At 42.9% G+C, this 18,382-nt stretch overlaps 1 long non-coding RNA gene across 1 annotated transcript; it reads right to left on the bottom strand.

Moving 5' to 3' along the window:
- Nucleotides 1-3,869: 3,869 nt before the first annotated feature.
- Nucleotides 3,870-9,685, bottom strand: LOC121144903. Its single transcript, XR_005881927.1, has 2 exons — nucleotides 8,518-9,685; nucleotides 3,870-4,604 (listed from the first exon to the last, which is right to left on the bottom strand). It is a non-coding gene; the product is annotated as an uncharacterized LOC121144903 (long non-coding RNA).
- Nucleotides 9,686-18,382: the final 8,697 nt, after the last annotated feature.

Below are 18,382 nucleotides of genomic sequence, written 5' to 3'. Positions count from 1 at the left end.
GTGCAAAGATATTAGTGATTATGAATATAAAATTCAGACATGAGGGGGACACTGCCAGATACAAAACCACAGCCACAAGCAATATTCCCATTGCAAACTCATTCCCAAACAGACCCAGTCTGCAGACACTCAGACCCTGTCACTGCATTCAAGGCTTCCTTTGTCCCTTGGCCTGCATAGTAATTAGCCCTTCATCATCTAGAACAATATGGATGCAAGTGTCTCTTAATTATGCCAGCCTGTCTTTATTAGTCCTTCTCTCTAATTGGGAGGAGGGTGCTGCCTGCCCTGGAATTTTTATTACGTGACCTTTTCATTCCTGTTGAGAGGACAGAAGTGAGGCATTGAGATCCAACTTCAGCCCTTTCAGGTGCAAATGCAGAGGCCTTTGGCAGGGCTAAGGGGCCACTAATTTCTACTGGGATAACTGTCCTCACCTCTCCCCTTGGGTTTCAGCCTTGTATATACACCCCACTGCCCATCCCTTGCTATCAGCTCTTCCCCTGGGAACCAGTGGTAAATCTGGTATTCCTATGATAACTTACCAGTGGTAGTCACCCACACTCTAGTCCTGCTTTTCTGCTTGTTAACCAGGTGGCTGGAGGAAGATATGTCTACCTCTGAGGCCTAGTGTTCTCGATCTGAGGCCTCCTTGGCCTTCCGGTGTCTCATTCTGCAATCTGTTATCAGAGCCTTGCCGAGGTGTTACACAATATCCAGGTGAATGGGACATGACACAGTTTCACACTGTTTATTATTCCTTGTGTGTACATATCTTTTCATCATTGGAAGAGCCATCGTAAGGGAAATAATGGAGGAAGGGGAGGGTTTGAGTACCAACAAGAACTCACTCAAACTGAACCAACCCTCTCACATGTAATCAGTGAACGACCACTCCAACCTTTCAGTTGCTCAGTCTGCAAACTGTGGAATCAGCTTTGAATTTTCTATTCTACCCCTGGCCTGTCCACAAATCTTGTTGCCTTCAAAAGATATCCAAAAGTAGACATCTTCCCACCAGCTCCACAGGTACCACCCTGAACAAGCCACCCACATCTTTAGAATGGATGAACACAGTAGCCACCCACCTGATTCCTCAGCTTTCATCTCATTCCCTGATCTCCATAGAGCAGCCATAGTCATTCTCGTTAAAATGCAAGTCATATATCACTCTGCTACTCAAAATCTTTGCTTTCTGCCTCACTCAAAATAAAACCAGTGCAAATCAACATCTTTGTTGCTCACCCCTTCTCTGACAACTCATCTCTTCATAGATGCTTCTCTGACTGTGATATGTTCCTTAGCTTCCAGAAATGCCAAGTAAGCTGCTATATCCTGGCTTTGATGCTTGTTTTACCTCTGCCAGGGGCAGTGTTCCTGAATTCTCAGATACCTCATGCTCTGATATTACTTCTACCCTCTAGTTCTTTGCTCAAAAAGTAACTAAAGGTCTCCTCCTTTAGCTCTATCTAAATGTTTTTTTCCTTTTTTTTTTAAGATGCATTTATTTATTTTGGAAAGGCAGATATACAAAGAGAAAAAGATAGACAAATGGTTGCAATGCCAGAGCTGAGACAATCTGAAGGTAGGAGATAGGAGCCTTTTCCCACTTGGGTGCAGAATCCCAAGGCATTAAGCCATCCTCCACTGCTTGCTGAGGCTACAAGCAGGGAGCAGGATGGGAAGTGGAGCCTTTGGGAGACAAACTAGAGCTGATATGAGAGCTCAGCACTTGAAGGTGGAGGACTAGCCAATTAAGCCAACATGCCAGCACTATTTATCTATTTTTATAGACTAGAAAGGCCAAGTAGGAACAAGAGAAACAGAATGAGAAGCAGAGATCTTCCATCTGCTGGTTCACTCCTTACACACCCACGACCTCCAGGGCTGGACCAGGCTACAACCAGGAGCCCAGAACTCTGTTTGGGTCTCCATATGTATGGGACTTGAGCCATCAACTGCTACTTCCCAGGATGCAACAGTAGGAGCTAGAATCAGAAGTGGAATAGCTGGGACTGGAACCAGGCACTCCCATTTTGAGAGGTGACCCTCCCTTACTGTAGCATAACCCACCGTACTAGAATACCTACCCATCCCTCAATTTTATTTAAAAGCACAAGTAGGCATATTGGCAAGAAACAAGGCTAGGCAGAAACCACTTACCTGTAGTCTGTTTCCATTTCCATACCATAGACCCTTAGAATTACACTTAGCCTATCCAGATAGTCCAGGATTATCTCCCTGTGCTGAAGTCAGCTTACCAGCCAGTTTAATTCCACCTGTAACCTCATTCCCCTTTGCCATGTATTGTAACATATTCACATGTGGTGGAGATGAGTCACATAATCTTTGGGAGTTATTATTCTGCCTACCTACACCGTCCTACTCTTCCCATGAGGATGAGATTAAGCTGTTTGGCTCATTGCTATTTCTCTAAATTGATTCAATAAATGGTAACCTTGATATGGACTGAATAATGACGTCTCAAAATCCAAAGTCTGAATCCCTAACCTGTAATGTGGTGGGTATTAGAGGCCGAGTCTTTGGGAGGTAGCTAGAAATAGATGCGGCCATGGTGGTGAATGCCTCAATATGGGAAAATTGATTTTACAAAAAGAGGATGAGAGAACTATGTCTACCACGTAAGGACAGAGCACGAAGGGGCCTCTGCAAGCCATGAAGAGACCCTTACCAATAAGCAAACTAGTTGTGGGCTAAGGAGTTGATTAGCGCTCCTTAAGCTGAGCACCACAGGAAATGGGCTTGGGGCTAAAAGCACCTGGTCTAATCAGACTCATTGGCATCCTATTGTTCTGTTAAAGGGCTTGGGGGAAAGAGTATATAAGGAGTAATAAAGGGAGGCTTCGGAGAGACTTCCACCATCACTGGTCTGTCGGTGCTTCATCCCCAGACCTCGCAGTGTCCACGTTACTGGCTCTGCTGGCCAGTGCACAAACTGACCCTCTAGATCTGTCAGCTACCCAATCCAGGATATTTTGTCTGGCAGCCCAATGTTACTAATGTGAAACTTGATCAATATTTATTGAAGTAACCACAGAAAAGATCTCATCGCAAATATATAACTACTTAGCATTTACTGAGCACTCACACTGTACTATATCAGGTACTTCATAAGCCCATTAAGCAGATTCTCTCATTTAAATCTCACAGGATCTCTATGTGGTAGGTACAGGTATGGGATGTATATGCTATAAAGTTTATGTATCCAAGCTCAGATACTTAAAACACCATGTAGGCAGGTTATACATTCAGTCGTTTAACTTAAGCCTATGACAGTAATCCTCACACTCCTCTGCAACTATCAAGAGGTAGCAGGAGAGCCTGGGTTTTGCCTCAGGTGCATCTGAACTAACAAAAATGACACGATGGGCCTGGCACAGTAGCGTAGCAGCTAAAGTCCTTGCCTTACATGTACCAGCATCCCATATGGGCACCAGTTCGTATTCCAGCTACTCCACTTCCCTTCCAGCTCTCTGCCTGTGGCCTGGGAAAGCAGTGTAGAATGGCACCCTGCACCTGCGCGGGAGACCAGGAAGAAGCTTCTGGCTCCTGGCTCCTGGCTTTGAATCAGCTCAGCTCTGGCTGTTGCAGTCACATGGGGTGTGAACCAGCAGATGGAAGATCCTTCTCTCTCTTTCCTCTCTGTATATCTGCCTTTCCAATATAAGTAAACAAATCTTTTTTTAAAAAATAATGGCAATATAACCACAAATAGTAATTTAAAAAAGATTATAGGATAGGATACAAAAGGTCCAAAACATGTCTGTTGAACACAGAAACAAAAAGGGTTATTTTAAATGGAAATGACTGAGCAGGAGGTTCAAAGAGGATGGGACATTTGAATTGAATTTGAAACTGGTAGTTATTGTCAGAATCAGGTAGATGAATTATTTGATACAGAGCCACAGAACTACAGTTTCAGGAGGGTAGATACAAACCAAGATGTGTTCAGGAATCCAAGAGTCAGCTAGTTGGTATGAAAATGAGGCATGTAGTTAGATGATAACAACCATGATTGCAAACGCTAGGCTCAAGATCAAAGGAAATTTAATGATTTTTTTAACAGTTAGTAATGGAAAAAAACTATCTGATGCAACGGCCAAAGAAATGTCTGAAGTTGTAACTCAAAAGACAACAAGTAAAGGAGAAAAACAAACTTGCTGGGCAAAATGTCTTCAGGGACCATTAACTGTGTTTGCCTTATTATAAAAGGGGAATGAAAGATCAATAATTCCCCCGAATATCTTAGATTCAAAAAATTCTAAAAGAGAGGGAAAAAGGACAAAGAGAGCAACTTGTCAATTCTTGACCTTCAAATAAGCTTGGGTTTCATCATTTCCATTTCACAGATGAAGTACCAGTCCAGAAAGCTTATGTGACTTACCCGGATTCTACACCCAGTATAATCTGACCAAAACATTAATTCCGAACTTTACAGACCTTAGGGTTCTCTGTGTCCTAATGCATAGCTGGAAAAGCTAGTTGGTAAGAAGGCTGTTGGCTTTTGGGCATTTCAGAGGATTCTCTTCAGGATCCCATGGAATAAATCAAAGAAATTTGAATTAAACAGTCCTGAATTTCACCTGCAAGGAAAAGGGAGACTTCAAGCTCACTTGAAAGAATCAGGATGGACAAGTGGCTTGCTGATTAAGAGTCAGACATCTGGGCAGCACTTACAGTATAGCAGTTGAAGATGCTGTCTGCAATGCAAGTATCCCATATTGTAACTGGCTTGAGTCCCAGTTACTAGGCTTCCGATTATGCTACCTACAAATGTGCCTGGGAAAGCCATGGAAGGTGGCCCAAGTACTTGGACCCTTGCTACTCATGGCTTCTTATAGGACTTTCCATGGCTTTATTACTGCCATTTGAAGTGTGTCATTTTCTGTAACAGAATTTTTTAAAAAGATTTATTTATTTTTATTGGAAAGTCAAATATGTAGAAAAGAGGAGAGACAGAGAGGAAGATCTTCCATCTGATGATTCACTCCTCAAGCAGCCTCAATGGCCAGAGCCATGCCGATCCAAAGCCAGGAGCCAGGAGCTTGTTCCGAGTCTCCCACACAGGTGTAGAATCCCAAGGCCGTGGGCCATCCTCAACTGCTTTCCCAGACCACAAGGAAGGAGCTGGAAGGGAAGTGGAGCAGCTGGGATACAAACTGGTACCCATATGGAATGCTGGTACATGCAAAGTGAGAACTTTAGCCACTAGGCTACCATGCCAAGTCCAATAAAATATTTTAAGGATTTCTTTTATTTTTTTATTGAGAAGTCAGATTTACAGAGAGAATGAGACAGAGGGAAAGATCTTCCATCTGCTGGTTCACTTCCCAAGTGCCTGCAACAGCCAGAGCTGAGCTGATCTGAAGCCAGGAACCAGGAGCTTCTTCGTGGTCTCCTGCACAGCTGCAGGGTCCCAAGGCTTTGGGCCAACCTCAGCTGCCTTCCCAGGCCATAAGTATGGAGCTGGAAGGAAAGTATTATCATCTGTGACATGAACTGGCACCCAGAAGGGATCCTGGTGCATGCAAGGTAAGGATTTAGTCACTAAGCCATCGTGCAGGGCCCCGACTTCTAACATAGTTAACTGTACAACAGAAATATATAACATGTACATAGTATAGTGTCTGTCACAAGGGAAATGCTCAAAGAATATTACCTATTGTTATTCCCAACATACAGTTCTCAGACAACACAATGAATCCAGAAACTGCATTCTTCTCTGGTATGCCATCTTCTAAAGTTTGCAAAAACAAAAGAATATTTCAAGGTAGCTTGGAATAGCATGGTAACATTCACTTTCCTTGTTCAAATTAGTTTCCATCATTTCCAATTCTGCCTTTCAAGAGGGAAACTAACCTTTTGTCAATGGATCATGAGAAAAATTAAAAAAAAAAAAACCCTGTTGGAAACTAGTACATTACAGCTTCTCGTCAAAAGCATCATAGAAACAGTGCCTGGCTCAATGGCTCAGTGGCTAAATTCTCACCTCACATGTGCGAGGATCCTACTTGGTGCCAGTTCATGTCCTGGCTGCTCCACTCCCCATCCAAGTCTCTGCACTGGACATGGGAAGGCAGCAGAGTATAGCCCAAAGCCTGCTCCCACATGGGAAACCCAAGGAAGCTCCTGGCTCTTGGTTTCAGATTGGCTCAACTCAGGCCATAGCAGACACTTGATCAGTAAGCCAGCAGTTGGACAATTTTGCTCTCTGTCTCTCCTTCTCTCTGTAAACCTGCCTTTCTGGTAAAAATAAATAAATTGTTTTTGGAAAAAAAAAAAGTTTTGGCCAGCACAGTGGCCTAGTGGCTAAAGTCCTCACCTTGAAAGTGCTGCGATCCCATATGGGCGCTGGTTCTAATCCTGGCAGCTCCACTTCCCATCCAGCTCTCTGCTTGTGGCCTGGGAAAGCAGTCAAGGACAGCTCAAAACCTTGGGACCCTGCACCCACATGGGGGACCTGGAAGAGCTCCTGGCTCCTGGCTTTGGATCGGCATAGCCGCTTGCGACAGCTTGGGGAGTAAATCATCAGATGGAAGATCTTCCTCTCTGTCTCTCCTCCTCTCTGTGTATCTGACTTTGACATAAAAATAAAACAAATCTTTAAAAAAAAAGTATCAAAATACAAATTAAAAAAAAAAAAACCCAAAGGCACAGGTAGCAAAAGAATAAAGTGAAGAATCATGTTACATAATTACTGATGAGCATAGCCCCCTGGCAATCTTTCTGGATAACAACTGTCAGAATTCAAGGACTACCTGAAAGTAATTTTTTTAAAAAATTTAAAGTCAGATATGGAAAGGGGAGGGGAGACAGAGAGGAAGATCCCAGGTGTGCAAGGCGAGGACATTAATTATTACACTATAGCGCTGGGCCCTGAAAGTAAATTTTTAAAAAGAGATTTATTTATTTTTATTGGAAAGGCAGGTATACAGAGAGGAGGAGAGACAGAGACAAATCTGGAATCTGCTATTCACTCGCTAAAAGGCTGCAATGACCAGAGCTGATCCGAAACCAGGAGCTAGAAGCTTCTTCCAAGTCTCCCATGTGGCTTCAAGGTCCCAAGGACTTGGGCCATCCTCTCTTGCTTTCCCAGGCCATAAGCAGGGAGCTGGATTCAAAGTGGAGCAACCAGGTCATGAACTGGCACCCATACGGGATGCTAGCTAGCACTTGAAGGTGATGTATTAAGCCTGTTGAGCCATGGTGGCCACCCAGCACGTAACTTTAATAATGATACTAGAAATATTCAGCAATTTCCTTTGAAAGCAACATCATATCAATCTGATTTTACAGAACTATAGCATCGTAAAGCCAGAGTTGCAAAGTTGGAAAGACCTATGACACTGATCCAAGCGGAATCAATGACAATTGAACTGGATGGATCATAATGGACAATTGTCTACCTTTTGTCCTGTAGGTATAGAGTGAGTGTTCTTTCCCATGCTATTGCTTAGATAAATTTTATTAAAAAGTGACTGTGCTCTTTGTACCTCCTCTTAGAATCTGATTTTATCACTCCACAGTAATTCACTGCTTCCTAAGGTCTCCCTGCAAGCTAAGCTTTTCTGTATCTTTCTCTTTTTTTTGAGTACGAATCTTTAATAATTGCCTCTTTTTGAGTGCTCTTGCTAAATGTGATACACCGGTGGTCTGTCTCAGTACTTTAACTAGTGTAGGCAAATTCTCCAAAAAAGAGGTCAACTGAATTAGGATCCAAGGAGGGTTAATTGCCACGTGAACCAGAGCCTATGACTGTCTCACTCAAAGCACCCAGGTTGGACTCATAAAATTAGCTGTGGGATGAAAGCTAAGTGTACCATGGGGTACCATGGTTTAGAAAGCTGTACTCTGAAGGCAATTAATACAGCAGAAGACACAGAAGAGGCTAGGCTCACCCCAGTGGTCCTTTCTATCTGATAAACACAGACTCACTGCTTTTGTGAACAATGCCTCCTACCGCTACCAACAAATTGGACCTTAACCCCCAACTGCCTCCTGTGGCAAACAGAAAAGGGTCTTTGTATGTCCTCAGCTCTCCTTGCCTGTCTGTGGGAAAGAAATGAAGGAAACCATTCTGTGGGCAGAATGAAGGTAGCTTTTGATGAACTGGGAACCTCTCCAAACCACCCCCTGCCCTCCTGGCATAAAAAATAAACAAGATTTTCTCTTGCACATCATAATTAAGGGAAGAGAAAAAAGTGAGGGTATCATTCAACCTGACCTTTTTTAGCCTCCAGCTGTTCCACTTTCTTGGGACCCTATTTTCTCAACATTCCTATGTGCTTTTATATACATTGTTCAATATTAATTTCCTCCCTAGAAGCTGCTTCACCATTTGGAAATCCTCCTGGGTTGAACAATTATTGAATTTCTAAATGGCCACTGGCCAACCTCAATTTGGACAACATTTCACATCCAGTAATATGAAAGACCCTTGCCTTGGGTATTTAACAGCCCTGATGATGCAAAAACAACCCAAAACAACTGCGTTACCTTGTTCCAAAGAAGACTGACAGTGGCTGGATAACTTATCAAGATTACTAATAACAATTTCCCATTCACGTGAAATTGCATTACACTTTCATTCTCATTCCTTGCCTCTAGGTTTTCTGGTGCTCTTTTCCATTTCTCTCTGCAGATGCAGCACTAGGTTTTTCTTTGAAGTTGTTCCTCACTCAGCACCGGAAGCTGAAAGGCAAGCCATATGCCATTGAGAGAATGCTAGGGTTGGAGAGGATCTCTATACTCCTAGGATGCCCGTGAGCAGAGGGAGACCTGGACACACCACCTGCCAGTGTGAGTCTGGAAGCTTGTCACGTGAAGAGTCACGCTTGGAACCCAGAGCCCCTCGCTGCCAACGCAGGCATTTTTCTTGGTTTTAGGAGTGGTTTTCCATTGTTACTCTTGGCCAGTGATCACGGTACTCTTGTGCCTTCCTCCTCCTCTGTGCTTCCCACTCTTTCTTTTCTATCACTCCCCCACCCTTTAACCTCCCCCACCCTTTAACCTCCAGAGTTTTTTCACCGAATGCTTTTGGTGCACGACACAGAAGTCTGGCATAATTTTTCCTTAAAGAGTTTTGTTTGTTTGCCAGATACTCCTCCAGATACTTCTCTTTTAAGGGGAAAAAAGGCCATTTCTTATGCCTTTCTCCTTTTACCTTACAAGTAGTCTAGCAGACATCTGATGGATCTGATCCCGAGCAGTACAACTGTTCACCTGTAACCTCCAGAGCCACAACAAAGGCTTGGGGGGTGAACACTCGGTTAAGATGCAGCTTGCAATGCCCACTTCTCATCTCAGAGTACCAGCTTCCTACTAGCATACATCTTGGGAGGCTGCAGGTGATGGCTCCAGTGCTTGGGTCCCTGGCTCCCGGATTCAGCTCTAACACTAGCTGTAACTGCATCGGAGGAGTAAGTCAGCAGATGGGAGCTCTTTCTCACTTCTTTCAAGTAAAGTAAGTAAACAAAAATTTAAAAACAATGAGTTGTCAAAATTTAATTTACAGCAGATAAATAATTGGTAGTGGTTTTCAGCCACTAAATTTTGGAGTGATTCATTATGCAGTATTGCTGTGGCAACAAATGCCTGATAACAGATAATATGATGACTTTAACTTGCAAGCACATGCTCAGTGTCTGCTGGGTTAGAATGAACTGGAAGGTAAATTAGACTAATAATCATCAGTAAAACCCTGACTGAGGATTTTGTAGAATAATCCAACAATGGAACACTTTGCAACTATTAAAAATGGTAAGTAAATATTCAATGAGCTACCTGCTTAGGATTTGTGTTTTCTTCATGATATTATAAATCATTAATCAAAGCATGTATGTAAAGCAGTGGGTATCTGACAACCCCATTCTAAATACTCAAAAAAAATAAAAGGATCTAAATGGGATCTGGAAAGCTCTCTAGGGAAATGTCTTCAACAGAACATTTTTATTTTCTGTAAGTCTTTATCTAAATGCTTTTGTAGTCATATTTTTATTAATAATAGGGAAACATATCCATAACAAATATTTATGGAGTCCAGAACACCTGGGGCCAACCACCTGGGTAAGATATTCTCTTTCCCTGCAGTACTGCCTATTTCCTAAGGACCTAGAGGGCACATAGGGAGAGGGTGACACAGTCAGGCTTTGTTTGACACCAGATGAATGTGCTAAGCCATTCTATTGTTCCAAAACAGCTCTGTTTGGAAGCTTAGCAAGGGGCCAAATTCAGCCCCTGGGTGGAAGCATGTGCTTCTACTGGCGCTGGCAGAATCTGCAAATGGATCCTCCCCTCCCACTACTCCAAAGTGGTGTAACTACAGGATCCAACCAAGGTTTCTCCTAGCCACCAGAGGTAGCAAGAATGGCATGCCTACCATGACCTCTTCTGTTCACCAACTGTTCTACTGTCCCATCTCACTCATACCCTCCTCTTGTCTTGCTATAGTGAAGAACACCTGGCCTGCAATCCTTTCCTGCAGGTCCATTCTTCTGGCAAACGGGCCTCCTAGTGCTCCAGCCCATGTGGTTCCATTGGGTTCCAGTCATTTCAAGAGCCTCACCTTCCAGCACATGATCCAAGCAGCACCAATCAAAGTTCTTCCCTGACAATTTATACATGGATGATAAGGTCATCAAGCATGGATGATGCAAGCCTTTGCTCTCTGGGGCCACATCTGAGCTACTGTCCCTGGGATGGGCATTGTGCTGCAATTGGCCAAGCCCCTACATTCAATGTCTGCACCCCATGGTAGAGGGCCAGTTCTAGTCCTGGGCATCCCTGCTTCTGATTCCGAGTCCTGCTAATTCATCCTGGAGGTAGCAAATCATGGTCCAGATGCTTGTTCCCTGCTCCCAATGTGAGTTTCATGAAATTCCAGGCTTCTGGTTTCAGCCTGGCTCAGCCCTTGCTATTGTCTGCATTCAGGAAGTAAATAATGGATATTAGATCTCTCTTTCAAGTAAATTAAAAATAAATAAACATTTAAACATCACCCACAATCTCTTCCAAATACAGAGGAGCATAGCAATGAGGAGAAACAGCAAGAGATGTACAGTTGAGGGAGACACAAAGAGAATACATTAATGACAACGTTTAAATACCTGTAGCCAATTGTGCCAGAAACTTTTTGTTACAAGAGTAAATAGACTTACTTATTTGTTCTTTTTTTTCAGAAATATTTATTTATTTATTTGAAAGGCAGAGTTGTAGACAGAGAGGGGAAAAGGGAGAGAAAAAAAGAGGGGAAAAGGTAGAAGAGGGATTTTTTCCACTTGCTGGTTCGCTCCCCAAATAGCTGCAATTGTTAGGGTAGGCAGAAGCCAGCAACTAGTAGCTTTTTGTGGGTCTCCCACATAAGTGGCAAGTGTCCAAGCACTTGGGACATCCTGATGCTTTCCCAGGCACATTAGCAGGAAGCTGGATCCGGGGTAGAGCAGTCGAGGCATGTGAGTGTCCATTGCAGATGCTCATTGTAGGCAACAGCTTAATGCACTTGTGCCACAACACTGGCCCCTCCTTAGTTCTTAAGTTAGTGTTGAGCTTTTGTCATTTGTCACAGCTAAAGTTCTAGGACACTTACGGTGAAATCTCAGGGTCATTAAGTGGACAGTCATAAGAATTCTCAAGACCATTTATTTGCCTCAGTATCCAGTGCAGCCCCAGAGCATTTGCAAGATATAGAGGACAGGGAGCCGACATTTACTGAGTACTTGCTGTGTGTGGGAACCTATGCAGGGCATTTTCACAAGATTAGTTCACCTAGTACTCCCAACAACTTTGGAAAGTTGATAGTATTACTCCCATTTTAAAGACTGGGACACTTGCCCAAGGTTCTCACAGAACATCCCGTGCTTTCAGTCATGACCCCATCTCACCTCACTGGGTGACCTCAGTATTACAAGATATTAGAACTTATTTAGTGGTGACAAGGGTTTGGGGTAGCAGATATCCGTGGTGCTCTGAGTCATAGCTCTCAACACCTCTCTAATGTCCGTGTGTCTATGAGTGGTCAATTACCCAGATCTCAAATACACACCAGGCATCATCTCATTGTCTGTCCCAAACAGGACTGTATCCACATATCCAAAGTGGCAACAGCTTGTTCAGTCCAGCAGCAAGCCCAGCCATCTCTGCTGCCACCAAGGAGGGACAGTTAAAGCCCCAAGGGAGAAAGAATGGAGAATGAAAGCCACAGGATAAATGCTTTAGGTGGGCAATTATTAGGTGCCCTTCAACTTTCTTTGCAACCGAAGGAAAATTTAGCTCTAGCTGCCTGAAGAGCCCACTGGTTAACTTCTTCCATACACTGGCTTTTCCTCCTTCATGCCCCAGCCTGTCTGAGCTCATTTTAGTGGCTTGGAACCACTTAACAGAGTCACTGCACTCCAATCCTTGTCTCAGGTTATATGGAAGGTGGAAGGTGGGAGAATTCAAAGCAAAATACATTGGTCCCTAGTAGACTGGACTAATATGCTCTGCACACTCCTTGGCTTAAAACTACAAAGTTAAGATACTGCATAGACAATATGAACATGAACTAGTAGATGGTAAAGCTGTTTTGAGACCTAAACAAAAATCAGCTAAGATTAAAATAGAGAGGCCCTAAAGCAGAGAGGATAATTTTGAGCCAGGAATTCTACTAAGAAACATTCCCTTCAGGTGGGCCTTTGTATCATGGTTAACATGATGCTTCAGATATCTGCATCTCACATCAGGACATCTGCGTTTACATCCCATTTGCTTCCGATTCCAGTTTCCTAGGAACTCATGTGAACTCTGGGAAGCAACAGGTGATGGTCCAAGCACTTGCATCCATGCCATCTATATGGGATGCTTGAACTGAAAGTTCTGGTTTCTTTGGCTTCAGCCTGGCCTAGCCATAGCTTTGAGAATATTTGGTGAATGAAACAGAGGATATATTTCTGTCTTTTGGCATCTCTTTTTTCTCAAATAAAACAAAATAAATAAATAGATACATAAATAAAAAGTATTCCTTTGAGTGGACTTCCTATGAGAAGGTATACGTTAAGAATGCATTAAACATACCTGCAAGGAAACACATCAAGATATGAACTCTTTCTCTTCTGAGTAAATCTTCAGTGATTCTCACTTCTCATGTTACCCATCAGTTTTCAGTTCTGCCCCCTGTGGAATAACAGTCCTTAACACTTCAGACTATGACATTTTCTCCTGTTTCACAAATTAGGTAGAAGACACTTAGCGATTATTTGAAAGCAGCGCGGCATGTTAGTTTAGAGAATGGCGTGGACAATGGAAGAAGGTCAAGGCATAGTCAGCTAGGTGACATGGTCTGTCAGTCAAGTTTTCTGTAAGGACAAACAGCCCCCAGGATGGTTAATTTTCTTGTCAGTTTGACTAAGCCCAGGAAGGCCCATGGGGCTGGTAAAACATTACTTCTGGATGAATTTGTTAGGTTGTTTCTAGAAGAGATTAACATTTCAATCAGTAGACTGAGGAAAGAACATTCACTCTCACCAAGGCAGGGAGTGTCATTCACTTCATAGAAGATTCAGAGAACAAAAGGGCAGAGGGAATCTGGTGCTTGGACAGCTTTTAACTTCCGCTTTTATCCACCAGAGCTCATGGTTCTTGGACCTTGGGACTCTCAGACTTATTTTAAGCCTAAAGCGTGTCCGATTCAACCCTGCAACACACAACCTGCCCTCAGGCTGAACTATTTACAAGAATTCCTGCTTCTCCAGTTTGCAGATGGTGGGACTTCTCAACCTCCATAATCACGTTAGCCAGTTACCATAGTAAATCTCTCTTCCTTCAAAGAACTGTGACTAATATACCCTGCAAATCCAATGGCTTAAAACTGCAAACATTAAGATATTGCATGAACAACATGAACATTGTACAGGGGTGAGAAATAGGGTTCTTCTTTAACATCTACAATCATAGAAGCTAAGCTGTACAGCAGCCACCATGGGGTTACTGTGGCAGAGTGAAAAGCAGGGGCTATACTGTGCCATGTCAGGTAAAGCCACTGTTTGTGATGCTGGTATCCCTTTAACACAGCTGGTTTGAGTCCTGACAGCTCTGATTCTGATCCAACTCCTTGCTAAAGTGCTCGCAAAAGCAAAAGATGGTCCAGCTTCATGGTCCCTTGCTATCCATACATGAGACCGAATGGGGCTCCAGTCTCTAGGATTCTGTGACCCAGCCCTAGCTGTTGTGGCCTTTTGGAGATTGAACTAGTGGGTGGAGGATATCTATCTTTGTCTCTCCCTCTCTCTTTTCTGTAACTGTGCCTGTTAAACAATTACATAATATTTTTTTTCTTATAAAAAGCAAACAATAACTTTAAGAAAGGAACTAAAGCTCATACTGACTCCTTAAACTTCCAGATGCTTTCTGTTCACCCTTTCATTTGGCCAGGCATCATCCTGACTCTCACTAATAGGAAAATTGCCAATTCCAGTTAAGACAAGAGGGAAGAGAGAGTACTTGTGGAAAACCTCTATTATATTGAGATAGCCACTGGGTTTCTATGCTTCAGTATGTGTTCTCATCAGCCACTGTGGATATGTTCATTTTACAAGGCTACTGTGAAGGTTTAACTGACTCTAAGTACCTGTTGCACAGCCAATATTCAATAAATGTTGCTAATTTGACCATGGTTCCTTGTATACCTCAAACAGCATATGATGCTTTGCCCCAATATTTCCCATTTCTCTAAGTTGTCTCTTCCAAAGACTGTACTTTCCAGTCTTTTAAAAAAAAGAGTTTCTATATCCCTTATCTTTCTCCAAGTTTCTGTTCATTCTAAGATATTTTATCACAGTGTTTATCTAGAAAAAGCCTGAATGCCCCAAAAAAGACACTGTCTGAAGGGAGAGCCATACGAGTGGTAACTATATTTACTGTTTATGGGAAGTATTACTCTACTGCTGAAGCTCAGCATAACTGCTTTAGAATAGAACGGGCCTCATTAGAAGGAATATAATATTGTTATGATAAAAAAACTAGGACTGAGTACAAAGTTATTTTAATATGGTGATTCCGCTTGCCAAGTATATTATTACAATTTCAATGGGACCATTATCTTGTCAACAGAACACATAGTGAAACCTGTGGGGACTCCTCTGACTTCATGAGAATGAGCAGGATCTGCCTTTCCCTAGGGAAAGCAAGTGCCTAGCGACGGCAGGCCCACTAACCTCGTCTTAGGTTCAGAAAGCCATCAATTATAGAGTATTAGGTAGTAAGACTTTCTCAATTTCTTTGGGTTAGGTTAACACTCCTTTAAACCCTTCCTTTTTCTCATATAAAGGTCACTGACCCTTAGTTTTATAAGGTGTTCATTCTTCCTACTGAATTTGGGCCAGGGGCTATTACTGTTCAGCAAGCGATTCAATTCATGTGGACCCTGTGGTTGTTTACATTTTTAGGAATTGCTATTGCAAAACTCAAAAGAAGTTTATTTTATGTAGTGAGGTTGCTTTTGCCAGATGAATTCATTTGCTAAGTTATTTTTAAAATGTGTTTGCTCTAAGCTCCTTAGAAAAGCTCTAGTCTCTTGTTTGTGTGGATTTAGGCCAGGAAAAAAAAGTCAAGTGTATCGATGGAAGCCAAAGAAAATGTCTAGCCTAAGAGGATCAAAGCAGGTTCTTAGTTTTGAACAACAAGAACTTTTCTCCCTGAATGCCGGGCTAACTCACAAAAGGATGCCCTTTCCAGGGGCTACATTTTTGACACTTCTAGAACCACAAAGACCATGCAAATGAATCTCAAAGTGCTTACAGGAATTTGTGAGCAGGGGAACTGCAAGCAGCTATTTCTCCAGAAGTAATAACTACCACTGCCAACCGGACCCCACAGTCTGGCAGCAAGACTTCCAGAGACAGCCAGGCTGGAAAGGTATAACCCTTTTACCCTCATCCAGATCAAATGGCCTGAAATGACTCAGCGATCTACCTTGCAGACATTGTACTTAACTGATTAAAAAACACTGAAGGACACAGATCCGATTCTTTTGGGAGATCAGAGGCTCCTTTAAGAAATTGATGATGGTTGGGCCCGGCGCGGTGGCACAAGTGGTTAAAGGTCCTCGCCTTGCACGCCCGGGATCCCATATGGGCGCTGGTTCTAATCCCGGCAGCCCCACTTCCCTTCCAGCTCCCTGCCTGTGGCCTGGGAAAGCAGTCGAGGACGGCCCAAAGCTTTGGGAACCTGCACCCGCGTGGGAGACCCGGAAGAGGCTCCTGGCTTCGGATCGGCATAGTATCGGCCCGTTGCGCTCACTTGGGGAGTGAATCATCGGACGGAAGACCTTCCTCTCCGTCTCTCCTCTCTGTATATCCGCCTTTCCAATGAAAAAATAATAAAAATAAATCTTTAAAAAAAAAAAAAAAGAAATTGATGATGGTTATTAAAAATATGACCCAAGAAAATGTACATGCAAGTCAACTTTGGTAAAAATCTCAGTGGTTTCACTGGAATATCACCTTAGAACTGGGGTTGGGGAGGGTGGGATAGGGAGCTCGGAGAGGGGTTCTGTAAATCCCCCTTGCTTCTCAATTTGGGGAAACTTTAAACTCAACATCAGTGGTGTGCTCCTATTTAACCATTTCAGGCAGAACTCATTGAATTCCCATCCCCCCCCTCCTTTTTCTTAGATTTATTTGTTTTTATTGCAAAGGCAGATGTATAGAGAAAAAGCAGAGACAGGAAGAAAGATCCTCTATTGACTGATTCACTCCTTAAGTGGCCAAAACAGTCACAGCCAAACTGATCTGAAGCCAAGAGCCCAGAGCTTCTTCCAGGTCTCCCACACAGGTGCAGGGTCCCAAGGCCACAAGCAGGAAGCTGGAAGGGAAGTGGAGCATCTGGGACATGAACTGGGGCCCATATGGGATCCTGGTGTGTGCAAGGCGAGTATTTAACCATTGAGCCATCAAGTCGGGCTCTGTATTCCCATCTCATAGTAGGCACTGGGCTGGGAGCTGAGGATATGATGATGTATAAGACAGAGACCCAGCCTAATTAATGGAAGACAGACAGACAGATAGACACACACACACACACACACACAATTGGGGGCATATGAGTTAAGTGCTATTAAAATTTATACACATATAACAACTAGTAAGAGCCCTAACGGTAACTAGATCAATATTCATTTAGTAAACATATTACTTGGCAGTCAATTAGGGATAATCTGGTGCACATCTAAAAGGAATCCTGATTGACAAAGTTGACGCAAGTGAAAGGGGTGCGAGTACCAACGACAGCACTCGTACGGACACAAGGACAAGCAACATCAGGTAGTAGAAACTACATAGTACATCAAGGGATCCACATGAGGGCACGGAATGTTCAGGGCAAAGGTGGCGATGTGTGCTAATGTTACACTCCCAGGGCCCTTGTGCTGTACCATGGATTTTGCACTTCGTCTTGTCTCAAAGTTAAAAAAACGAGTGAAAAGACCAAAGTTTAATATATCACTGCACCTTCTGTGGAGAAAATGGACTGAAGAGACAGTGAAGGAAGGCAGTTATGGAATTAACCTGTGAGAAATGATGAGGCTTTAGCACATGGCTGAGACTGAGTGAAGTAGGCAGACAGACTAGGAAACAGGATGAAGCTCTTTTATTCCCTACAACTGCATGAAGCCTTGCTCTTCCAGGAGCAGGTGGGGGAAAGGTTCTAGATAATGAAATAAAATATTGCTATTTGAGTTGGTATCATCTAGCATCACAGCTGTAGAATTGTTGTGCTTTAATAAACAGATACAGGAACTTTACATTTAATTGCATAACATGGGTAACAATGATAATCATGACTCAGTTTCACTGTATATTCTGTGACAGATGCCCTTCCACACATTCTGCCTGTATTTACCCACTTAATACACAAACAATACTGTGATGTCATGTAGGCTCTATCCTTATTCCAACTGAATCCAAGAGGATACAAAGCACAGAGAGATTAAATATCTCATCCACATCACACAGCTGGCAAGTGGTAAAACAGAAATCTGAGAAATCTGGCTCTAAGGAACCATGTTCTAAACAATGTTGGTATCTGCCTACAATAACAAATACAGTCCTCCATAGAATTCTGTAAGAGCTGCATAACCAGTATTTCCATTTGTTTTGAATTCTGACCAAGTACATCTCCAGAACATCACTGGAGAAGTACATGAAGCAAAATACTGGGTCTGTTTCTGCAGATTCAGGTTCCAAAGAACAGAAAAAGCAATCAATGATGTTTTTAAACAATGAATGTTGTTTTCCTTTAGGCATAAGGGAATTTTAAAACTTGACAAACCCTTTCAGTTTTCAAAGCATTCCACATTCCCCACCCACAACCAAATGCCAAAGTGCCAGCG

Source organism: Ochotona curzoniae, unplaced genomic scaffold (assembly GCF_017591425.1).
Source record: "Ochotona curzoniae isolate NIBS_2020 unplaced genomic scaffold, NIBS_Ocur_1.0 scaffold_3208, whole genome shotgun sequence".
Taxonomy (NCBI): Eukaryota; Metazoa; Chordata; class Mammalia; order Lagomorpha; family Ochotonidae; genus Ochotona; species Ochotona curzoniae.
The sequence above is the reverse complement of the archived record's forward strand: the minus strand, read 5'-3'. Positions and strand labels throughout refer to the sequence as shown.